The sequence below is a fragment of the Anolis sagrei genome, chromosome 2 (genome assembly GCF_037176765.1).
Source record: "Anolis sagrei isolate rAnoSag1 chromosome 2, rAnoSag1.mat, whole genome shotgun sequence".
Taxonomy (NCBI): domain Eukaryota; kingdom Metazoa; phylum Chordata; class Lepidosauria; order Squamata; family Dactyloidae; genus Anolis; species Anolis sagrei.
The window spans coordinates 42,682,955-42,709,231 of NC_090022.1; the positions used below are offsets into that span (position 1 = coordinate 42,682,955).

The following is a 26,277-nucleotide window of genomic DNA, read 5'->3' on the forward strand; positions in this document are numbered from 1 at the left end:
CCGTAGTATCACTCCCAAAAAGTCTGTCTACTATCTACCTGATGAAAATGTCATTGGCTGGAGGTGAGGGGTGAATACATGGCTGCAGGGGCAGGGGATGGTTTAGCTGATATCCTGGTCTGTAATTGAACTTTCCAGGTCAGGCACAATCCACTTGTCTGTTTCCAAAACTTGGAGGTGTTGCACTTTTGGATTGTATCAGAAGTTCCTGGGATTATGCAGCTAGGGACCAGTGGTTGGGTATTTCTGGGAAATGTAGTACAGAAAAGTAATATTTCCAAACTCATATATTTCATTTATAAGTGTCTTTCTGTCCTAGTTATTATATGGCTGAAACTGCTGAATCTTTTTTGTGAAAGTGCTTTAAAATAGATACTTCACACTAAAGGCTTCCTGTGTAGAACTGTTCCTGTGTTTCAGGCACCAACCATCCTACTGTCTGTTTCTGTTCATAAGGTTTCTTTTAAAAGGTACTGTTATTTCAGTATAGATGCCTCTGGATTTAATGATCTCTCAGTTATTTACCTGGGGAGGATGGCATTCTTTCTTTGAAATAAGATATATTTGAGAAGGAAAAAAAAAACCCAGAAAAGTTATTACAGCCAAGCTGTCAAATGGTTTTCTAGTATTCAAGTGGGCCATGAAAAGGGCCAAGGATTGAGAGTATCACCTTAATTGCTGTCAAAATTTTTCAGAAATTGAGATGGGCTATCTGAAAATTCAACCAGAAAACTGTTGTATAGCTGAGAAGATATCTTTGCCCTATTATGAAGATAAAAAAGGAAACTTTTAGACCATGGTCTTTGGGCCTGTGGCATCTCTTCTTTACCACTAGAACTGTTGAAATGTTTGCTTAATATGATCTGTTTTCTGGGATTCGATTCCCTCTATGCATGGATAAAGGGAATTACTATCCCTCGAACCAAGGAGTCAGATTAGCATGCAGTTGCAGACATGCCTTGCCTGAGATGCTAGGAAGATGATCTTGGCCCACATTGAGACATGTGACTCAAACTTTGTGTGTCTTCTGCTCTGTATACAAGCTCTGAAACACTTATTATTCTGTATGAAAACAATATGAAAACAATATTTAAATATTTATGGAATTAGGTAGGGAGTCTCTTGAATGTTAGGAAACCCCAATGAGAAGAATTCTTCTGAAGATCCCTTTGCATCCCACCCACCTCACCTCTTTGAATTGGTTCACTTCCAGCTCAGACTCTCCGTTTTCCTGACCTGGGCATGTAGTAACAGGCAGGAGGATGGGACAGGGGCCGGGAAAGCAGGGGATCATGAAGGATTGTCAATGACTATGTTTCAATAAACAGTGCACAAGAACATCCTACTCCAGAGGACCTCCAGATAATCCTGGAAGATGCTGCCATCTTCAGACACCATCTATTAGAACATAGCTAACGGCAGGTGCTCATCCTAACTCCCAACCTGCCAGCCACTGCATAGCTGTATCTGGGAGAAGGAAAAAAGTGGACTGAGGCAGGAGACTTTATTTCTCACCCTGTGGGAATGTCTTCAGTAGCTGCAATTTTCAAAAGCATTCTATGGTAGGAAGAAAAACTTTTAAATTGCATATTCTCTCCTGTGGAAACAAATAATTTAAACAAGCATAGCTCTTCACATTCCAGTAGATGCTATTAAAGTGGAAGCACTGATTCATTTGTGTACCAGCTAGCTACTTTCAGCCTGTTAATCAACTGATTTTATTGGATTGCTCAGGTTGCATTTAGATTGTACATTCAATGCTTGGTTTCTTCTATTAGCATTTTAGAGCACCTGATCCATCATTCTAAAGAAAGAAGTTTTCCTCCTATCTGCATTACAAACAGGAAAAGTTAGACCTCTGCAGACTTTTTTTTTGTAGAAGTGAACGTCACACTATAAGTTGATGATTAGAAGCTTTAACAATATGTTTAATACATTACAGCAGTTTTATGCCTTGTACATCTATGAAAAATCTGGTATAAAGAGCTTCAGAGTGACTTTACATGTCTACAGAGTGACTTTGGCTAGTTAAGCCGAGGATAGATCAGGGCCACCCCCAGCACTGGATTGCCTCCAGTAAGCAGCTCCCTCTGAGAAGCTTGCTGGTGATGTTGCATTTCTGGTTCCATGGTTAAGTCCTGGTGTGATGTCACCAGAAATGCAATGTTACTATTACCACTACTACCACAGTCTCAGATCAATACTAGTTTCATGTGTTATATGGGATAGCCATAGAAATAGTACATTATCCACCCATTCTAGCCAAGGCCGTGTCAGCCATGTCAAGTGGAAGCACCTGTCTGGTGGCAGCAGACATGGACACAGAGTGGAAACAACAACAGTGGTGCTGGTTGCTTCAGTGGCAGCTGCCTGGCCTGGAAGAGGAAGAAAGATGGTAGCTCCAGTTTCATCTGTGTACAATTCATCTGTGTACAATACATCTGTTCTGGTTGGGACTAGCAATTAGTTTTAGGATTTGGCATGACACAAGGGCCAAGGGAAGGAGAGGGAAGAATAGAGATATTAATTAATTTAACAGGTGTGTGTGTGTGTGTGTGTGTGTGTAATATATATATATATATATATATATATATATATATATATAGCTACCTTGGTGGTGATGTTTTAAGTTAAGAAGCTTGGCTAAAGAAATACATAATGAGACAGCTGAAGGATATTTTAAATTCATGCCCATTCATTGATAGCAATTCTTAGATTTAATATGAATTACAATTGTATAGCTTACCCATTAATATTGATAGAAGTATTTCAGGGTCCACCTACTTGCATCATTGTGCCCATTATTAGACTGCACAATGACTTATAGCTGTAATCTGTGTTTAGTTTTTAGAGGATAAAAGTTAACATCTATAAAAGGTCTGTCTTAAACCAATCTGTTATTCAAATGGAGGCAAGTGTGTTGTAAATAACCTCTTTTGCAGCAGATGTAATGTGGCACATGTCCTCCTTACAGGCAAATTTGTGCTCTTCAATTTGCATACAGGTTATGTGCATATTGCCCACCAACTGTTAGCAGAGTAGTAACTGTTAAATTGACTTACTGATTGCTATGCTAGTGAAATTGAATGGAGGTGTGCTCTCCACGCTAGAGGGATTCTAAATTCAAAATCGTTTCAGCCAGTCTAAGCAGATACTTACTTCTCAAAATCCTAACCTCAGGTGAGTCCAGGCAGACCTACTGACAACTGAGCATACTGACTTTAATTGACTGTCAGAATTTATTGACCCAAGGGGTAAATATTGACAAAGGAAATTCTTGACAGTTCCTGTTTTCTGCAAAGGAGTGATAAATTTCAACGCACACTGAAATATATTATCGATGTATAGAGGAATTTATTTTTGCAGCTCCTCACAAGATGTATTGCAAGGAACAGAATTCAGTAGTGTCATGGGAAAGTAATTGTGTGTTGCTTAGAGATGGACTTAGAAGTGTATATGTGGGTGAGGAGGGGGGAGCAAGATAAACTAACTAATATTATTGTATTGATTATACCACTGTAAAAGGCTGCTTAAGCCTGTTCCATTCAGGCATTTACAAGTTCCCCTGGTATCAAAAAAATATAGTTAGGTTTTTCATTATACTGGGCCATCTTAAAATGGAAAAAGCAGTTCTAATCAGTGGAAGATTTGTGCTAAAGCAGCAGCAGATAAGGGAAAGAAATGGCAGTATTGAACACAAACAAAAGTGACCACTATCTTGGCTAGGTTAGAAAATAGGATTAATTCTGCAGTAATGGCCCGATTACACTACACGGTTACAGTGATATTTCATGCCATGGTTTTATTCTGTGAAGTCCAAGGGTGTGTATTTAACCAATACTTTGGAACACTCTGATTGAGCATTCTGAATTGAGAATTCCAAGATTACATGTCAATTAAAGTGGAATAATAATGAGATGATTGTGTGATGTGAAAGAGCTCTTAATCACAGTTTAGTCCAACTGAAAACAGTGGGGTTTTTGTTTAGATAAGAGCAATTTCAGTTGATTTGAAGAAAACTAAGGCAAACTAAGCTGGATCTAGCCCAACAGAATCTGTTTTATCCCAGATCAGACTATTAGTTCATGTACACTGAATGGTATCTATTCTCCAGGTTTCAGACAGAAGATTTCTTCAGTTTGATAGGGACAAGCAACTTATTGAACCTAAGATTTTCTGCATGCAGAGCGTGTCCCCTTCCAGCAAAAGAAGGAAGATACATAACCACTCATAGTCTTTTCTGTTTCAAAGTAAGAAAAAAGAATAATATTTGACACAACTGCACTTTTAGCACAGTTTCTGGGGGAAGACTATCCATGTGTTATGATTTAATATCTTTATGGTGGGGATTCATGAGTACAGCTTTCTCTGTTGACAGTAATAAATGTGCGCAGCATGGTAGAAGAATATGACAAACGGTTGAGTCTATATATGCAAGACAGCACAAGATGGAAGACATGCACTGTTTATTTTTCTTAGAAGTACCATCACTACTAATGAGCTAGTGTGGTATGATCTGAGTGTAAGAACCCATCTACAGTGCCCTATAATAAAGTTTGAAACTGCATTATATGGTCAATGTAGACACCTATAATGCAGTTTAATTGCATTGTAGGCTAATATAATGCAGTTTAACAGTAAGTTTCTAAGGTGGGTGGAGGGTCAGAAGAGTTTATGTTATGTTTCAACTGCCTTAGATTTATTCTTAGACAGTGACCCTCACAAAAAGAAGGATTGCAATGACACTACAAAGGTTTCAGGGTTGCCTCCAGTTATCTGGGAGGAACTGAACATTCATTTCTCAGATGATTTTTTTTTGTCAGACAGTCAAAATGAAATAGAAAAGAAATGCAAATTAAGAGCTACAGAGTGCTGTTCAGAGATATTTTCAGAAAGGAATTGGTAAGGTTTGATGAATAAAAAAGAGCTAAGCTTCCACACTATTGGAATCACAAGAGCTCTCTTTGGAGCTGGAGTGGCGTAACCTGATGCTTACCGATTAATAATTACTGATACATAAGTGCCATCAAACTCGATGAGACAGGCCTGGTTTTCTTCACCATCCAGGTGCTGTTCGCATTGCTGGTTTGCTTTGAACTGCAAACCACAAACTAAGATAACAGATTAAATAAATCCACCCTATTGTAACTCCTCTTGCTTATCCCAATCCATTTAATGGTTAGGTTCCTTTCATTTTTACTGCTTCCTTTGTCAGGAATAAGTGGAAGATTTAGAGTATGCTTGTTAACTGTGCCATTACTAGTTACTGTCATTGGGTTGCGGGGTGAGTTGTTGAAAGTGTGCATGTCAGAGATTTGGGCCATGTCATCTGTCACATTAATAGGGTAAGTTAAATGGATGACTTGTATGCTCCTGGAAGTAATATCTATGCCTGCAGGAATAGATTTAAAGCAGGTGGACTCTGGATAGAATCTAAGCTAGGAAGGCATAATCTAACAAGAGCCTTCAGAAAGCCATGTGTTTTTCCTATCTGATTTCAATTAGGATATGTCTAGCAAAGCTCTTGTGCATTCCAAGCTTCTGTTCTTACTACCCCCCTCCAACCCCCCCCCCCAAACTTGACGTTTATCAAAGCTTTAACTATCTGGAGTAACATGTTTTCCTTCAGATGTTGCTGAGCTTCAAATCCCAGTAGATTTAGCCAGCATAACCAATAGTAACGATGGGAGCTACAGTCTAGTATAGTCTAAAGGGCTATCCACTCTCCATCTCTGGTATATAAAACAGAAGAACTAATTTTACCTATTGTTGTTTGGTTTGTCAGTGATATTAGAGCTGTGCTGGATAGCTGCATCATACATAACAAGTTAAAAATTAGATGTATTGAAACCTGGAAGGCATGGCTGGCTCAACTTCACAAGTGACCTGAACAGTTGTTTGAAGCAGCTGCATTATTAATCACTTACAGCGATCTCCAAAGTGAAACCTGTGATCCCTGTTCTTATTTACATTAATTATTTTCCACTGTGAAGTCATAGCACTGAATAGAAGTGCCATAAAAGAGCCTTCCATTAATAGAAGCACAAACATTGGATTCCTCTTACAGATTGAAGCAGAAGCAAGAAATACATGGCTTCTCCACTTGTTGGGTTCCAACGGCAGGAGCTATGTAATAATGCCAAAAGTTTCAACCAATCACATGTAGAGATCTTTTGAAGTTTGGCCATGGGGTGCACGAAACAAGCTGAGGGCTGTGAAGATCCCAAGGGCAGGGATAAACAAGTGTTGTGATGTGGAGATTGCACTAGAAAGAGCCTCAGATGGCTCTATGACCCACTTCACACTCTGCAAAGAAATTTGTGCCACCTCCAAATGCTCCCAATATTCCCAAGAGTGCATCTGCACAGATAATATTAGCTTGTAAATTGCCTAGAGCATCTTGGATGGAGGGCGATTAATAAGTAATTAAATGATGAGGATGAGGATGATGATAATGATAATAATACAATGCAGCTTGAAATCTGCTTGGGGTGAGGTATCCACAAAGCATACACTCCAAATGTGTGCTGCAGCATGCGCCAAGCCTGAAATAGCATGTTAACCTATCACCAGAAAGTTTGTAATAAAGCAGATAATGTGCTGTAGTTGACTAGAGTATATGCTATGCAGGAATCAAAACCAGAATGGAACACTTTTCAGGACTTTTCAGGACAAGTGCTGCACTGACACACTTTTAAAAATGCTGAAACACAACTGGCTAGAAGATTTCTAAAGGGTGGATACATGTGCCAAATGTAAAGTTGAACACTTATAGTATGACTACTTAAACATAGTTTTTACAAAACCATTTTAAAAAACTCTCCTGGAAAGAAATCACATCATTCCCATGGGGATTCTTGCTCACCACCCTTTTGTTCTCATTTCCGATGTTCTGTCGTGGTCCAGTACTGCCCAAAGGACATCTCAGTTGACTGGTTAAAAAGAAAAAAAGCAATCCTGGTTTTCTGCAACTGGTGGATGCTGCTGTCACTGTCCCAGCCTCAAACAGGTTCCTGGGGTATTCATTTTGGTGCTGCACAGCAAAACTGGTTTCTTTTAATTCACTTCTAAACTGCATTATAATGTCAGTGTAGAAGCACCTTAACTGGCACGGTGGTAATTTGACTGTGATTCAGGGGTCCTTACACCATTTTAGAAGAAACCATCTGGAATGTTTGGAATCAAATCCTGATTAATTTTGGAAAAAGAGGTTTTAATGATTTTTCACTGAGTTCTTACAATGCTTTTGTGGAATCCTAGAGTTCTGTGGAACACAGTTTGGGAACGGCTGCTTTATAGGACATTTGGGAGCAGAACTACTTGAGCCTAGGAGGGTCCCTACCTTTGTATCTTAGGTTCCCTGCCAAGAATTAAAGGTTTCAGAGAAAAAAAACCATTTTTTACAATGTCCTGATCAATTGAAGCAGAAGGAACCAGCCTAAGTACCAGCTCATTGCATTGACTGAGTAACCAGGATACCGTGAAGCCATAGAAAATGTGATTATACTGTTCTTTATTTTCTTGCAATTACCATCATCAGTGTATTTTCATACACTAGGACATGGCTTAAAGTTTGTTCATATTCCTTTGTAATTACAGTTGTGAAACTCCCAGTATGATGCAAGTAAGCACAGTCTTCAGGGGGGAAAAGGACTATCGAGATCTCTTTCAGAGTGAACAGTAGGAATGTTCAGTTAACCAACCATGCTTGGCTGTTTCAGAAGAAAGATTGTGTTCTAAAGCAGTGTTTCTCACACTGCTCTTCTAGGTGTTTTGGACTCCAGCTTCCAGAAATCCCAGCCAGTTTACCAGATGTTAGGAATTCTGGGATCTGAAGTTCAAAACATCTGGAAGAATAAAGTTTGAGAAATACTGTTCTAAAGGAAGTGGGCCAGATCTAGCCATATTTTTCGGCTGTGGTCCAAAAACGCAATCAGGGAGACATGCAAAAACAGATATGGGTGTCTACTGGTGTCCAGCCAATAGAAACGGACCAAGGTTCAGCCAAAACACACAAGCCTAGAAAATAATGAAGGAACCATCTTAACTTCTGTGGAGAATTCCAAAATATCAGAGTGTCTAAAGGGAAAGCTATGTTGCTATCAACCATGTCTGTGAAAGCACTAAGATAAATGCTCTTAAAGCTCAGACAGGTTGATATGGGAAGATGCAGCCCTTCAAGTAATCTGGGCCCAAGTCATATATGTGTTTATAAGTTAAATACATAACTTTGAATTGTGTTTGGAAACAGTTTGGCAGCCAGTGGAAGTACAGCAACAAAGAAGTTGCATGCTCCTTGTAATCAGTACCTGTTAGAAATCTGGCTGCAGTTCATTGGACCAGCGGAACTCTCCAAACACTCTCCAGAGCTAGCTCCACACAGAGTACCAGTATATTACATGAATGCAATCTTAAAGCCTCTGTCAGTACAGCCAAGTAAAGTGTCTCAAAGAATGGATGCCACTGGTGCACTAACTACCTCTGCACATGTACTCCTTTAGAAACAATTCATGCATTACTTTGAGGATATTAATCTGTTACATACACATAACACTGTATCATATTGTTTAAAGAGGATAGGAAATATATTATTACTTGTATTGTTTTAGATATGTAAATAGATATTAAGATATGTTTATTATGTGACATCTGTGGTTAGGACTATCCAGTATCACCTTCACAGCATGAACCTGAGTTGTCCTAGTCTAGGAAGAACATGAGTTATTACACTGGATTCTTTCTAAGTTGCAAATCAAAATAGTTTATTTGCAAGTGCAGCAACAATAATGTTGAACCTCATGTCCTTATCAATTGAATATATTTGAATAATTTATATATGGAAATATGCTGGAGAAAAATCATATATGGAAATGTTCTTAGTGTAGTTTTTATTCAAAGAGCTTTCAAACAGTGTTTTCAGTGACAATCTAAGATTGATGGCCCTGTATTAATTCAAGAGGTCCATGAATGTTGTTTGAAAAGCAAGAGCTCCGTAGCTTCCACTACAAATTTCATTTCTTCTCTCCTCCTGTGCCATTCCTTCTTTTGACTTTTTTTTCAAAAAATTAAATGGTTGTTTGATGAAATTTATATGCAAAATTTCAATTTTCTCAGAGGATTTAAGTATATATTTCCATCCAAGTGGCTATTTCAATAAAAAATAGACTCTGCCTCAGGTTCTATGATCCCTAGAATTTATTTAGAACCATTTTACCACTCCAGCATAGTTTTCTTCTATACAAATGTACAAATCTTGTTGGGTCCTAAGGTTTCAAGGTGAAAGTCATTAGTTAATAGAGACAGGTAAAATCAAGTAAACAGCTAACAGAGCAAGGGTTAGCTTGACTCATCAGCCACAGAAAGGGGCATAGATTAAAAAACCCACATGAACAATCTCACAAGCCAAAGGTGGTTTTCTTGAACAACAGTGTTGTAAGAGAAGAGTTTTTTGAAGTGAATGCAACTTCCAATGATATATTCTGAATTAAGCAGCAAAACCTGAGTCCATTAACCCATAAAAAAGGAGAAAAAATCTTAAATGTTGACATGCATGTGCTTTGATGTGTACACATCTCTGCCTCTACACATTCCCAGTCATGAAAATCTAAGAGAATACAGCAGTGGCAAAGTCCTTCCTGCTTGACATGCAGGGGCCAGTAGAATCGCCAATGCTTCCAAGTTCATTATATGTCTCTCTTCCTCCATTTGGTTAAGGGGTATCATCCAGTGACTCTGGTAGACTTACCCAGCAGCATAGCCCTCCCCATCTAGTATATTTGGGGCCCCACTAGCAGTTCCTCTGTATTGTGAGAGGGGAGCCGGAAGACTCCATGAGTAAACTAGGGTTGAACTGGCATATCATGTCAAAGTAAGCCCCATCTGATGAGGGTGAAAGACTCCCACTGTACATGGACAAAGCCTTGGATCACAGTTATTGCTTCCTGCTAGACAAACATTCAAAGATTCATTTATTTATTTAGAACCATTTTACCACTCCAGCATAGACTTAGAATAATTCATTCCAATTTATTAAATACTCTCCCGTTTAAATGGTTTTTATTCATGTGTATTTAGAGCAATGATTCCCAAACATTGGTCTCTAGAAGTTTTGGACTTTAGCTCCCAAAATTCCTGACTGTTGGCCAAGCTGATTAGAGCTTCTGGGACTTGAAGTCCAAAACATCTGGAGGATCAGTGTTTGGGAATCACTGACAGTGTATGGCTGGAGGCTGAGTATATTCAGCTGCTTTTAGTAGAGAAGGAAATGGCCTACCCACCTAGCACAAGTTGCATTGAATCCAAGTTATGCAGTGAAAGTGTTTTAGCCTTGAGGCTGACATAATTTTACAATACCCTATAAATTTACAGTACCCCAACTCTTCTACTGAGCTATCAGCTTCACTAAAATATTAGCTCCAAAATGCATTTTTGAAGCAGTTGTATTGTTTTTAAGCAGAATGGGAAAGAATAAAAAATAGGTTTCTTTCTTCTAGAGTATAATCCCTTAACATTAATACTTGAAATAGAAAACTGGAATCCTAAAGCTATTTACCTGGGATTGAGCTCCATTGAATTTGATGAGTTAGATATGTGTAACATTTCACAATGCTTAACTTTCAACTTGAAACCAGTGGAATATTGAAATTGATTTTTTTTAGTGTTGTTATAATTATTTGAGGATATTATTTTAAAGTCTAGTTGTTGAGAAATAAGGCTGTAGTAGCTATGTAACTTCAGAAAAAATGTACATAGCAATACAGAAAACTATTTTTCCAAAGGTAACAGCTAGGCTCTAAGTAATTAAAATTCACAACACATTTTTGTTTTTCATGATACACCAAAGAAAATGACAAGTTCATTTTTGGTTTGTTTTTTTCATAACGATAGGCCTTTCCAGCTATTATTAAAAACTGAATCATCATAATATTTAGAGATATGAACATCTTGTCAGTAGAGTGGCAGCTATGCAATTATGGCTTGCATTCATAATGTAAATGTGCAAAAATGAAACTGCCTCATTCGCCTTTTGTACTCTCCTGTTCAGCAATTCATTCCTTCATGTTTTTGATGATGTGAGTCTGAAGACCCAATCATGATATGCTGTCCTTTGTGTTCACATGCTTTACATGGAATAATAATAGGAGCAAAAATAATACTAATACCCAAGCGTCTGCTTTTTTTCAAGGACATTGACCTTTTTCAAGACCCTGGTTTTGCAGTAATTATTTAGTTGCTGAAATCGTAGCATTTTATGTATTTTTGAGTGCCTTTAAAGATGCAAGCTTAGGCTTTTGTCCTCACCATGACATCATAGTTTCCTGGGATCAGTACAGCATTTTATTCTTCTTCTTTTTTTGTCCTTTCCTCCTTTACACTGCTATTTCTTTGGGAAAACACAAATGCTGACTATTTTCTTTCTAAAACCTTGTTCCATCTATCATTTGTAAGCAAGGGCCCAATGTCATTCAATGCATTTCTTTTTTTTACCCATACAGATTTTATTATAATCACTTTATTGGTGTACAACATTAATAATAATAATATCATCATCTTTATTTGCATCCTGCCCCCTCTCCCAAAAGGAACGTGGGGTGGCTTACAACAAAAATACATAGTAATAATAGCAATCAAAACAACACAGAACAACAAATCATAATACAAAAACAAAAGCAGCCATAAAAATATCAAATTACAACATAAAAACATCACAAAGTATAAAATTTTGTGCTGGAATAAAATATATTATTACAGGAACATATTGTATGCTTGTCTTTGTGATGTCACAAGCAGATTCAATGGCTTGTTACCTATCATGTAAATGTGGCAGTTATGAACCAATACCTAAATACTGGCCTCTAAAACATGATGAACCATGTATTTTAAAATTCTGAAGAAAAAAATGAATATGTGGGGTAATGTGGAGTAAAAATTGTACTGAAAAGCTGCACAGTTTTTTTTCAAAATTCCTGCAGAAAAAGAGATGCCCCCACAATTTTCTTGGGGCTTTTATTTTCATTAAAATGTATTGCGAGGTTGAAAACTCTGAATTCATCACCTCTCAGGAAACTGATGGATTTCTCTTACATCCCAAATCCAGACAATTACATTTGTGGGCAGTCTGAATATAACTCACACTGTAGTGTTTCACTGCCTATTTTCCTGATAATCTGCAGGAAACAAAGCATGGCCAGCCATTACGCATCATGAGAAAGCCATTTTGTAATCACAAGCATTTATAATGATCAGTGTGATCTTCCTGCGTCAGGCATTGTGATGAATCTACTATGAGCTGTTGTAGGTTTTTTGCGCAATATTATAACAACCCACTGATTGCGAACATGAAAGCCTTCGACAATACAATCTGCTATGAGTTTTATTTAAAAGTGCTATCCAAAGTGCAGAATCAGTGGGGATAACATTAAGAACTTTGGATTCAATTCCTTAATATGGAAGTGTACAGCTGCCAGTGGTGACAATGATAATATTTACATTGGCTTTGCAGAAAGTGGAGTCAACATGGCCCCTATTGACGTTAACATCTTCATAGTTGTCTGGACCATTTATAATGCACCCAAACTTCTTTTGAAATAAATGTATTTGTGATGAAGGGATCAACTGACCCATGAGATGCAGATACAGGAATCCCTAACATTATGGAAACAGCAGCAGGGGTGTTTCCCTGTCTTCTGATGCACAACGTATTTGTCCAGCTTCTGACATGGCTAACGTGGTGCAACCCCATCCTCCCACATTAATTTTCTTAGCATCATATGGGGCAGATGAAACATAGACTCCACCTCAGTGAATATGTCAAAATTAATAAAACCTCCCTACCCTGAGCTGTTGACTGATCTAAACCCTTTGACCTTCTTGAAAATTGAAAGTGCAATGAGATGGCTCTAATAAAAGCAGGTGTGATTGCAAAAATGGGGACTCAAGGGGAGACTGCAAGAATTGGGTTAACGCTTGTCCATATACAGTCTGAGTAGTGCAACAAACACAGATTTTCTGTTCTTTTTTGTTTTCCCATTGCCCATTCCCTGAGATAATCACTTTGGAAGTACTACATCTTACAACTGCTTGCTCTAACCAGTATATATAAATGACTATAAATCCTTTTATCCAGACAACAGAACAACAGGACAGCATTTAAGATTGTGATGCTGTCAAAGAATTCATTGTTTCTGGAAAGCTGCCCTTTTCTAAAAGTGGCTGTTGGGGTTGGGTGGCTCTCTGCAGCTGCAAAAACACTCCAGTCCTGAATTGTCCATATAGATGTATTTAAGGGCAAAGCATGCCTATAGAAGTAGTGGGAAAACATTTCCCCCCCATCACTATCACATCAAAGACTCTTTTGTGCACCTTAGTGAATCTTTTCAGCATCACCAGCTTTGTCTCTCTGTGAAACAATCAATTGGTGCCCTTGACTCCTGAATACAGGTAGACATTATTGTCATAGAATAGTATTTCCCTGCTGAGATTAAACAGCAAGTCTTTTCTGAAATCTAGGTGGATATTGTTGTTGTTTCTTTCGCCTTTTTTCCATGAACACAGCATATCAAACTGCATTTCTGTGGTATAACCATGCCACTGGCTCATATCCTTTTTCTGACAATAATGTGGAATTCAAATGCTCCATATTTCAGTTATAGAAAGTGGCATTTGTACTTGCCACAGATTACTTAATGTTACACCAGCCTTTCCCACACAGATATATGTATCAGGGAGCTGGTCAGAAGCAGAGAGCACACAGGTGTTTCTGTATGCCTTTCAGTTGTTTCTGACTTAAGACAACCCTAAGATGAACCTGTTACAGAGGTTTCTTGGCAAGATTTGTTCAGAAGAGGTTTACCATTGCCTCTCTTCATTGGAGCCCTCATTATGAGATAAATATACATGTTCAAGATGCAATCAATTAAACTGGAAATAGAGCTAAACCTGTAATAGCATATGGAATTTTTCATGATATTCCTATTTTAGGCATGGACATCTGCTAGGAGATGTCCATGTCCATGTCACAGAGCTGCATGCATAAATACTAGGCTTGTTTGATAAAAAAATGGTTCAAAACTCGTTTCGGATGTAGGGGGTGCTGGCGATTCGATTTTGAAATGATTTCTGAAATGTTCTGGAAAAAAAAGATCAGAAATATCAGAAATTTCCGAACTTCTGCATTAATGGCAGGTGTTTTGACAACCTTCCCTGCTCTCCAGAACCATTAAGCAAGCAACTTTGGTAAAGCCTAAACAAATGGTTTTAAAATCTTGCGGTTTCCCTTCCAGTGGTGAGTGGCGATGCAAAGAAGTGGGCGTGGCTAAGAACAGCTCTTCTTGAAGGCCACGCCCCCAGTGGTAGAGATTGCAAAAGGTCCTGTAGTTTAATAGCAGGACATTTTGCAATCTTTACCACTGAAGACGTGGCCTTCAAGAAGAGCTGTGCTTAGCCACACCCACCTCGTCCCTCTTTGCATCACCGCCACTCACCAGGGAAGGGAAACTGCAAGATTTTAAAACCGTTTGTTTAGGCTCTGCCAAAGTTGCTTAATGGTTCTGAAAATCAAAATAATTGTGAGAGACATCTGAAAATAATTCCGCACAATGGGTAAGTGGTTCAAATTCGGAATTGCTCCTTCCACTATTCCTGCATGGTTCGAAATTGGTTCAAAAATCCAAATTCAGTATGTTTTTCCAAATTTTAGGTTTTTCTGAACTGAACCTAAGAAGCCTAATAAATACATAGGAAGTTATCACATTTGGGGGTGGGGGTGGAGCATCATATATCTGTAGCATTATGTCCTGTTGTATTGGAAAACAAATTGTATCATTTCTCAGATCCCATCAAACATTCTTTCTTGCCTTTTCTCCCAAAATAATGTATTTTCAAATTTATCACATGAGTGAGTGCTGTTCCTGCCCACTCATTGATTTGTTTTGTTATAAAACTTGGGGAGAATATATTGAGAGATACTAGACTTTACCTTCCAATCCTGCAACTCCCGAATAGACAGGAGCATTGATCTTGGAAGACATACACCACTGTGGGTAGACTTTCCATTCCAATCTTGTCACTCCCGAGAAGAGAGCAGGAATTGATCTGCAACCCTACCCCCCCCCCCCTTCTCTAGGTTCCTCTCCTTCCTCTCAATCTCACAAACTAGCTGTAGTGCAATTTGGGAAGCCAACCAAGTATTGACATTTCTCTCTCAAAATCCTGCCCCTTCCCCTGAAGGCTAAATTGCTGACCTGAAGGTCAGGTGTTTGAATCCATGAGACAGAGTGTGCTCCCATCTGTCACCTCCAGCTTCCCATGCAAGGACATGAGAGAAGCCTCCTACAGGATGGTAAAAAATCTGGGCATCCCCTGGGCAATGTTCTTGCAGATGGTCAATTCTCTTACACCAGAAGCAACTTGCAGTTTCTCTAGTTATTTCTGAACTTTTTTTTTTTTTTTGCTAATTTAGCTCTTTTAAGAACAAGGAATTATCACAGATTTACATACAGTGAAACCTTGGTATCTGCTGGGGTTTCATTTTAGGCCCCCCTTTGGATATCAAAATCTATTGATGCTTAAGTCCCATTATATGTGATGACATAGTAAGGTGGTTTCCTTAATTTGAAATGGCGAAATCAAAATTTGTTTTTTAGAATATTTTCAAGCTGTAGATGGAGGAATCCAGAGATGAATCTGTTTACATGGAGAAATGACTGTACACTCAAGCAGTAGCTTTAATGAATGAAATAATTAATGGAATAAACTGTGTCAGATTTTGTTCCTGGAGGCATCACAATAACTGTGGATGAAATTCTTCATGTCTGGGTGATCACTTGCATATTGAGTAACCACAACATTTATAACCCTAGGTGAAACTTGACTGCATGTTTATATTTATAATGTTTTAATAAATAAATAAAAACTGTTTAAGATTCTGTCTTGTCTTTTGGTTTGACACATCAATGTATTTGTTCTTTTAGATATGAAAATGTAGGGAGAAGAAATTTCTCCCGGGGGACATTGCAACTTTATCTAGCTTGAGAACGGATAAAGAGATTACTGAGTAGCAAGGGAAAAGAAAGGAACCAGTCAACTATGTTTCTGTCCCCAGCATGCAGTATAATTCAAGCAGTGATTTACACCAGGAGGGGAAAAAACCACACAATTAAATATGAGAAACAATTAATATTTTAAAAAGTTGGAATATTTGGTTCTTCAAATATGCAAATGATTTCCATAGAATGGCTTGAAAATTAGCTTGTTTTTCCCCCAGTGAGAGTAAAATAGGATAGAAGAAAGTATAAATACACCAAAGTAAGGCATTATATGCTACCCCTTGTTGTTTCTCTACACTAAGCATCTACTTCTTCCTGTTGTTCTACATCCTCCTCTGTATTTGTTGAGCTACAAGATTTGTTTTATTTGTTGATTTGTTTATTTTTCTCTCCTGCCTGGGGCTCCTAACAAAATAAAATCATAAAATCAATTACATAAAATAACAAAACTATGATTAAAACATTGCTTTCATTAATTAAAAACTATATACAATAAAAAAACTCATCAATGAGGCATAATAATAATAATAATAATAATAATAATAATAACAATACTTAATAATGAAATCTACTCTGCAGTTAAACAGCTTAAACACTAAAGCCTTATCTGAGTAAAATGACTTTGCCTGCTAACAGGAAGCCCAACTAGTCTCCCATAACATGTACATTCTGGTCCCAGAACCAGCCACCTAAAATGCCCTCTTGCATTGACAAAAGTCTGAGGAAGCATCAACATTGTAAAATTAATGTAGTTTGACACCACTTTAACTGTCATTGCTCAATGCTATAGAATCCTAGGAATTGCAGTTTTACAAGGTTTTTAATATTTTCTGCCAAAGAGTGCTGGTGCCTCCCTCACCAAACTACAACTCCAAATAGTCCATTGCATTGATCCATGGCTTTTAAAGTGGCAATAATTTATTATTATTATTATTATTATTATTATTATTATTAATAATAATAATAATAATATACCATTCTATCTCCCCTAGTGGATTTAGGGCAGTTTCTGTGTATGCAAAATAACACAGAAAACATATAGAGTAACCAAAACATAGGCATAAAATTATTAACACTATCATATACATTAAAACCAGTTTTGACACTATTATATTGTGCAAAATAAGCTACCAGGGGCCAGAATTTTAAAGTGAGCCTAAACAATTTGAGAGGGTTGGGTTGAGGCTAGTGCAGAAAAAAAAACATAGGGCCGGGGGAATGGGCAAAGTGCAAGGACCAGTCCAAACAATGGCAATAGTGGGTCCTGGGGCTACTCATTTCCAGGGGCTGTTAAAGAACTATAAAAAGGTCTGGACCAGGGCGAGTACTTCGAGATGACAGAGAACCGGGGTAGTGAGTGAAGTTCAAGGCAGAATCCTAACTGATAGCCTGGGGCTTGGGACTAGTCATTTTCAAAGGCCCAACAAAAGTGCATTAATTATATAGTATCAATAAAACCCAAGAAGGCCTTCCCCCAATGATTTTAAAACTGAAACAGGATAGGTGTAGGATAATTCAGTTTTTTGAAATGTAGGGGACTCCCTGCTTGGGGTCCTTGCTGAGTCCGTTGCAGAGGGCAGCAAAATGAAGAGAGTCTAGCCTCCAGAGGTAAAGCAAATCTCGTTTATTTTCTTCACGGCCGTGGGGAGACGGAACAAGCCAGAAACAACACAGTGTTTCACTCAAAGTGGCTGCCCGTGCTTACATCTCAAAAGTGGGCCTTCTTATACTCTTTAACAAACATCTTAAACAATGAGATTAGGCAAAAGGTCAAACATCCTATACCTGGTTATACATTAAAGTTTCCTACTTTTGCTGGTTCTGCATTCCCTAAATTAAGCAATAAGGATGTGAATGAAAGGTCATATAGGCAGAAAAGCTACATGTCACTCCTTCCAGTATGGGAGGGGGACTTCTGTTTCCTCTCAATCTTTGGTTCATAGTGACCTATTAAGCCTGACCTCTTCATTATTCTGCTGACTATTTCCAGTTTCTCTTTCCTTATTCTGCAGGTTTTCTGTGATACGTGTCTCTTGCTCCTCTGTCACTCTGTAACTTGTAAATGATCCTTTGCTTTGCCAAACAGCAGGAAATGCCTATTTTCTATTCTTATCTTAGTTTGCCAAAATACTTACTTCATTCGCCTGCTTTAATCTGCCTGCTTTGAAAAGGGGAAAGGTTACTGTCTTATGTAAAAAGCTTCTATAGTATAGGTTTTTAAATTGATTCAACTTTAGGATTTTCAGACTTAGCCTCCTTCAAAAGAGTCTATTACTAAGTCATGTTGGGTTTTGAAGGTTAACTTAGAATGGTCCCACCAGCAATCCCGTGAAGGTGTTATAACAAAGGAGTCATATAATCCCCATATATGTGATCAATTGCCTGCTTACAGGGTTATGGACCAAACTCTTTTGCAAAGTCAGTACCATAAAGAGCATGTTACCATAATTAGAATATAATGTTACAAAGGAATTTCAGAAATGCTTAAAGTTTAAGTTGTGTGAGAACCATTTAAAGTATCTTATGATCCAAATATACGATTTTATCGTATTTCTAGGTTAACTGAAAAAGTTACTTTCCCTGACATATCAATATATGTGAAATGCACACAGTTATAGTTTTGAAACTATTCGTGCTGTCATTATTCATTACATTTTAAGTCAGTCATAGATAATGGTGGTTCTGCTGTTAATCGCTTATTTTTGCTTATTTTCAGTGTGCTGTAAGGTCCTGTGAATTGAAAATGAAACTGATTTGAAAGTGCCATTCTATCCAGTGGAAGAAACAGAAGGAATTGACCTACTGGTTAGTATCTTTATATCTTGTTTATCATCTCTGTATGTTTAGAGGTGTGAAAATTATCTCAAGACATTACTAACCATTTAATACAAGTGGCAGTCTTTGTTGTGTTTCAGTATTAGTGCAAGGGTTTATTTAAACAAAAGCAAGATAAGCCAAGAACTAGTTAGAAAGCAAACTAAAGTCTTGAGTCTTTAAGGTCCGGCTAAAATAACAGAATTACCATATAGCACACAACCAGTGTAATGATGAACAGAAGCCAAGGCCAAGAGTCCAGTTAATACAGACAAGGCGAGTATCACAGAGCCAGGTCAGGAATAAGAACAAACAATAACCAGACCCTTTTATTGTGAGATCTCAGCTGCTGCTCATTTCAGCAAGCTATCACAGGTTATCCCAGAAGCCTGAGATGTTCTCTTTGGGAAGGTGATTAGATTAACCCCTTCTAAGCTTGCTGCAATACTGAGAAAAGTCCTACCCCCAGAAGCAACCAAGCCAGGCCAGACAAACTTATGGCCATTACAATCTTTCTATAGGTTATTCTGCCCATATATATGCAAGAATACTTTCATTGATGGTTGCATAGAAAGAAGTTAGATTGATTTTGAACTACCATGGGGAAAATATTTTTGTCAAAATCTGGATTTACCTTATATTATCAGAAAATCCAACAAGCCAGGACAAATATGGCAGGGAATTTGACTTACCCATCTTACTATGAGCCATTAAAAGTGGATTAGAAGCTGCTTTTCATTCTACTTAAGCAAAACTCCAACTCACTGAAATCAATCTCCAAAATATTCTCATTTAAGCATGTGCTTGGATTTCAGGTCCTCACCCAGGAAAGGAAGTAAATTGAATGAGATTTGAATGTCTCAGGCTGCCTATACTAAAATCTGGTACTGTGGTCTATTAAATTGAAAGTGCTGAAGAGTATTTATTTCTACATTGTAGAATTGAACTTGAAGTAAACAGGATTAGCTGTGCTGGTTGCATTGCAAATGTGTAAAACCAGGTGTTACAGATGGCAAAAGACTGTTTCCTTTTAGTATGTAGAAAATAGATTGCAGTCAGTACCCAGATAATACATCTTTAGCTCATTGGCATCTAAGATGCTTGAGAACATGGCTTTGAAACTTAATTTTGTAACACATTGAATGTAAGTGATATGCTGCAGTCAACAACAACTAACTACAGGAAGGATGAAACACTTGATCCTAAAACATTGTCTTGCACTGCTGCTATAGCTAGCATTCAGAGGCACTGACCACTTAAAATAATTGAATTATTCTCTGTTGAGTAATTCAAATGGGATGAACTGGACATTTTTGGACAAGTCTTCCTTTAGAAGGAAAATATTGTGTAAAGTGTGAAAAGTGTGAAAAAATTATGGAATTGGTGTTGCTATTGCTGTGCACATTTTATCTGCTATTTTGTCCTGTTGACTATTGCTGGCATTTTGTGGATGAACATCAGACTCTGTTTGACTCACCATTAGTCTCTTAACTGTGTAAATGTTGAGGACAGTATAACCAGCTATTCTGTGCAGCATGATTATAGCCATACCCAAAAAGATCAGGGAAATTGGCTTTAACACTTTTTAAACTGTGAAAATCACAAACAATATTGTGAAAGGCCTTGCTGTGTGCTTGGTTCTGATCAAATGAAGAGAACTCTTGGAAAAAAATAATACATGTGAGCTATTGTGCCATCTTAGTTGTCCTTTCAATGGGGTGGTGATTTTTGCTGTGCGGAAAAATAGAGTTGACATTTGCATTATTCTGAACTTTTAAGATTTGGCTGGGAAGGAGTGAATTTCAGATTTGTTTCAAAAAGCCTAGTTTCGTGTTAAAAGGCCACTGAATACAAAGAGTCTGTCTTGGTGATGACGTTGCCAAAAACTTTATTGAATGAAAAAGGAGGCCTGACACCAGCAATTTATTCCTCGGAAATTAATGTTTTTTCTTCTTCATAGTCTTCCTGAACAATGTCTAACTTTCTGGCTGTTTTACAGTAGAAACACAAAAACCCTTGTCATTGTTACAAAGTGTATCTATGCATTTTCTTGTCTTCTTAACTGCATTCAGAATAATTACATGAGAACAAAATGCCCATATTATAATGTCCACTCTAAAAAGAAGGCTCTTCTTAAGTCCTATGTGGTAATTTGCATTTTAAAATGCCATTTATTGGGTTTTCTTTTGTCCCATGCACCAGCCATTGCTAATGGGAACAATAACTGTGAAGGAATGTGAGACAAAAACTGCTGTTCTTTATTTTTCTGCATTTAGTTGCTAACTTCTCACTTCTCTTTCTACTATTTCCAATATGTACAAATCATTCATTTTTCAAATACCTTATTTATTAAAAGTTAGCAAGGAGTCTTGGGGTTAATAATATAGGAGTGTTTCATTATTAGAACAGAATGAGACAATTTCTAGTATTTCAGGATTCACACCTGCTAAAGTGGTAAATTTTGGTAAATTCCTTAAAAAATACAACTGGGTATGAGAACTATGAGTTTTTATACACACACACTGCTGTTGCTTCCAGGAAGTCACATCTGTTCTTTGTGCAAGATTACTGTACCCTGTGCAAATAAAATACAATGACGAGAGGAGAAAAGCAATTTTGCACTATATCATGTTTTGTATTTTTTCCTCTTTGTTGTTAAATGTTTTTGTTGTATAATAGTTGTGAAAGATTGGTGGTTTTTGTGCAATTTGCAATTTTTTGTGCAAGTTCTTTTTATTTATGACTAGCTTGGGGACCCGGCGTTGCCCGGGTTATTAGAGAAAGTGGGTAATGGCGGTTCTGTATGCCAAGTTTGGTCTTTATTGGTCTTTGGATAATGGCAGCATTATTTTCAGGAAGTGAGTGAAGGTACTTGAAGTCCCATCATCCATGGGCCATCCTCCTACAAACAGCAGCAGGATATAGAGTGGGTCATGGGGGCTCTGTGTGCCAAGTTTGGTCTTTATCAGTCATTAGATGAGGGTGGCAGTGGTGTCAGTGAGTGAAGGTACTGCAAATCCCATCATCCAAAGTCCATCCCCTTTCAAACTGCAGCAGGATGTAGAGTGGATCATGGGGGCTCTGTGTGCCAAGTGTGGTCTTGATTGGTCATTAGAAGAGGGTTGCAGCAATCTTTGGAAGGGAGTGGAGGTACTTGAAGTCCCATCATCCATGGTCTGTCCTCCTCCAAACTGCAGCAGGATGTAGAGTGGGTCATTGGAGCCCCATGTGGCAAGTTTAGTCTTGATTAGTCATTGGCGAGGGTCTCAGTGGTCTCAGGAAGTGATCAAAGGTACTGCAAGTCCCATCATCCACCTCCAAATTTTTCCAAACAACACCAGGACGTAAAGTGGGTCATGAGAGGTCTATGTTCCAAGTTTGGTCTTGATCCGTCATTGGATGAGGTTTGCAGAGGTCTCAGAATGTGAGTGAAGGTACTGGAAGTTCCATCATCCATGGTCCACCCTTCTCCAAAGCTGCAGCAGGATGTAGAGTGGGTCATGGGGGCTGTGTGTGCCAACGTTCGTCTTGATTGGTCATTAGATGAGTTTTGCAGCAGTCTTGGGTAGTGGAGGTACTTGAAGTCCCATCATCCATGGTCTGTTGTCCTCCAAACTGCTCCAGGATGTAGAGTGGGTCATTGAAGCTCCATGTGCCAAGTTTAGTCTTGATGAGTCATTGGCGAGGGTCTCAGTGGTCTCAGGAAGTGAGTGAAGTGACTGCAAGTCCCATCATCCATTGTCAAATTCTTCCAAACCGCACCAGGATGTAGAGTGAGTTATGCAGGCTCTCTGTGTAAATTGTGGTCCTGATCCATCATCGCTGGCAGTTGTAATGGTCTTAGGAAGGGAGTGCAGGTATTGCAAGTCCCATCGTCCATGGTGCATCCTCCTTCAAACTGCACCTGGATGTAGAGTGTGTCATGGAGACTCAGTGTGCCAAGTTTGGTATTTTTTGGTAATTGGATGAGGGTTGCAGTGGTCTGAAGAATGAGCAATGGTACTGCAAGTCCCATAACCCACGGTCCATCCCCGGCCAAACCACACCAGGACGTAAAGTGGGTCATGAGAGGTCTATGTGCGAAGTTTGGTCCTGATCAGTCATTGGATAAGGTTAACAGCGGTCTCAGAATGTGAGTGGTGGTACTGCAAGTCCCATTATCCATGGTTCATCCTCCTCCAAACTGCAGTAGGATGTAGAGTGGGTGATGGGGGCTCTGTGTGCCTATTTCGGTCTGTATTGGGAGTGTTCTGACCCAGCCCCCGGCCTTACCTTTCCTCTCTTTCTCATCTCGGAATGTTGGATTTGAGGCTGGCCAATCAGAGACCATATGCAAATTTCCTTCTGTCATGCCCCGTTTCTGCCATGAACCCTCTTCTCCACCAGGGGCTCCTCTTGAAGCTGGCCAATTAGAGACCATATGCAAATAGCACCACTGCGGCAGCCAATCCGAATGTTGGAACTTTCAGGCTGGCCAATCAAAACGCTGGCACATACACCGCCCTCCCTCCACAATTCCTCTGTCCGATACAAACACTCTTCTTTATTATATATACAGATTATTGTTTCTTTGTGTAGAAAACAGCAGTCTTGCACACACGCACAAACAAATGCATGTGGCTTTCTAGAAACAGTTTATTTTTGCAAATCCCCACAATACTTCAGAATATGTGAGTACTGGGCAAGTGCTCAAAATTCTTGCCAGGGTTTTATTCTTTCCAATAGGGGGATCAATAACTACACAAAATTCTGGCTCTGAGGTCATTGAGTTGTTCAAACTCTTTGTCCCCAATTCAGAGTAACAGTGGGGCCAGAGCCCAGATAGTCCCATCAAGCTGATTGGTCTCATTGGATTTTTGTCCTTACCTGACATCAGCACAGTTGCCAGCATGATGGGACAGAAGGAGATTCCCTCTCCTTCTTCCTGGTTGTATAGGTGCCTTTGCTTATAAAAGCAATGGTGCCTGGTGGTGGCCAGGAGCTCTCCTAATCTCTCTGGCCAACTGCCATTCCAAAACACCCCCCTTTTCATGTGGTGATAAAAAGAAAAGGGGATGGCGCCACCAGCCCATTTATATAGTACACCAGATTGTATTGCAACTGGTTATCCTGTTTACACACACCCAAGGTGTTGGTTTGCTTTGGACTTTTGCTAAAACTGCAGAACATTCTCCAGACAGTCCTACATAGATCATTAACGTGAGCTTGGTTTGGCATGCTGTGTACCAGATTCAGGAAGCAGCAATGAGTCTCCACTGTTCAGCTGCACTGGATAAGGTGTCACATGGGTAATGGTATAGGTGGGGACTGTCATCCTGAATCCCTGGGCTACCTGAGCCCAGAAAGTACAGAATGGTTCTGTTTAGGAATTGGCCAACTGACTTGACTGTACCTCACTCAGGATTAGGATTAGTTTAAGGTAGCTTTCCCCTGGATTCAGCCGGATCAGCACCATGCAGCTGCTGCAGGGTGGATCCTATATCGCACTGACCGAAGTGGTCAGTGCATATGTGCCCCTGACTGTACTTAACATGGGAATAATCAGGCCCAGCCCTGTTTACTCCATATCAAGATCAGAAGTCCCTGGGCATTGTCTGGATATTCATGCTTGACATCTGGTCCACTTCAGGGAAAGAGCTGGTATAGACAAGTCCTGGGTTTCCCAAGTATGTCTATACATGAATAGCCAGAGTGGAGAATTCCTATCATTCTTGAGTCTCAGAGCTTATGTAGAGAACTCCTTGCACAACTGAATCACAGCATCTTTTCTGGTTCTACTCCCATTCACAAAAGTGTAGTCTGCAAATATCAATAGTGGAGCACATGTTTGGCATGTAGGAGCCACCCCAAATTTACTTTGTGAAATCTTTTGTTTAAGTAAGTGTCTAAGAAGCCCAATTTTCTCTGCAGTTATTTTCCATCTTACCTTAATAATATAATATGCAGAGAGGAGGAAAATAAGATTAAATGTGGAATGGTAGGACTAGAGAGAAAGAGGGTGGGAGATACCAATATAAAAGTAAATATTGGATGGGGGCAGGAGGAAAATTGTTTATTGTTCCTAATTATCCAAGTGCATGGCACCTGAACTTCCAAACTAAGATTTAGAAAAGGGGTACATTACAACTTACCACGGTGTTATACAAAATTGTACAGAATATAATGATGTAAAATAGAAACTAGTTCAGAAGATGAGAGAGGTTACTGAAGAGAGATGTCCTCCTACCCCCCGAGAAAGTCTGCAAACACTTTCCCTACACACTTTCCTCAATGAGGTTACCTGTGTCCCCAAGCCACCAAACCATTAGATGCAAATTAAAATAAGCTGTTTTGTTAAATCAGGATTAGGATGTTTAATTTAAAATTTATTTGAATTATTTCTTCACTTTTTACTTGTTGAGTTTGCTAGATGAAATGTTTTCAATCGTCTATGGTTTTGTGATTAGCTGTAATTTGATATTGCATCAGTGCTTTATCTGTCAATTGTTTTTTTAATTTTTTTGTAGCTATCTTAGTGTATACTATTATTAGATGACATAGGTGTTCTTTATTAGAAAGCAAGTTCTTAGACCCTGTATATGATATTGGACTGCACTGGAAAAGGGTTGACGGAATTCAATAACTGGAGGTCTGAACTGTGTCCATAAAAACACAGTTTTGCAAGACGATTCATACATAGATGTAATTGTAAGAATATTGCTTGGGGAGAGAACACTGCTTTTACTCCTGTCGTGCAAAGTATTAGGCTAGGTGATGATTACCAGAAGAAGAAGAAAAGAAGAGAAAAAAAGCTTACTCTTACATTTTGTTACACATGAAGACTTGTTTTCTAGGCAACCCATTTTCTTCTTTGGCCTTTTCATTCACTCAAAGGCAAGTTTAGAGAACATGTTGTCCTCCACCCCATTGCCTCCAGTCTCAGCTGGCTTGTTCTGTCTTTTTCTGACTCTCTTTTACATGCAAATTTCCAACAGCATTTAAACAGTTTCCAATTGCTCAGACCTTTCTGGTGACCCATGCTCTGCCTGACCAGAGCATGAACCCTTGGTTTGATCATTTTTAGGGGTATTCCCCCGCCCATGAAAATAAATATCTTCTATAACAAGCCCTCACAGCACATTGTTAAATGCACAGTCTTTTTGTATGAAAGGCTTCTTCTTTTCTGTTAAGGCTAGTGTGGATTGTATAAATTGCTGCTTGTGCTCAAATGGGCTTTCAGAAATCTTTGCAAGTTCATACCCTTGATCTTTCCTCCCCTTTTCTTTCCTTTCTTCTTCCCTGTCTTTTGAAAAGTCGTTTTCATCAAATATTTGCTGTTAGTGTTTAAAACTATAAGGTCCAATTGTGTGCTTTCAAATTCTAGGCATATTTCATGTTGGAATATAAATTAGGGCAAAGCACCACAATGTCCTTTGTC

At 38.7% G+C, this 26,277-nt stretch overlaps 1 protein-coding gene across 5 annotated transcripts in view; it reads left to right on the forward strand.

Annotated features, from left to right (window-relative positions):
- Positions 1–26,277, forward strand: part of CHL1 (cell adhesion molecule L1 like) — a 296,469-nt gene that overhangs the window by 67,856 nt on the left and 202,336 nt on the right. For all 5 annotated transcript variants that reach the window (XM_060766330.2, XM_067463473.1, XM_060766329.2 and 2 more), the window contains exon 2: positions 18,763–18,851. The gene's annotated coding sequence lies outside the window, so the exon portion shown is untranslated. The remainder of the gene's footprint in view (positions 1–18,762; positions 18,852–26,277) is intronic.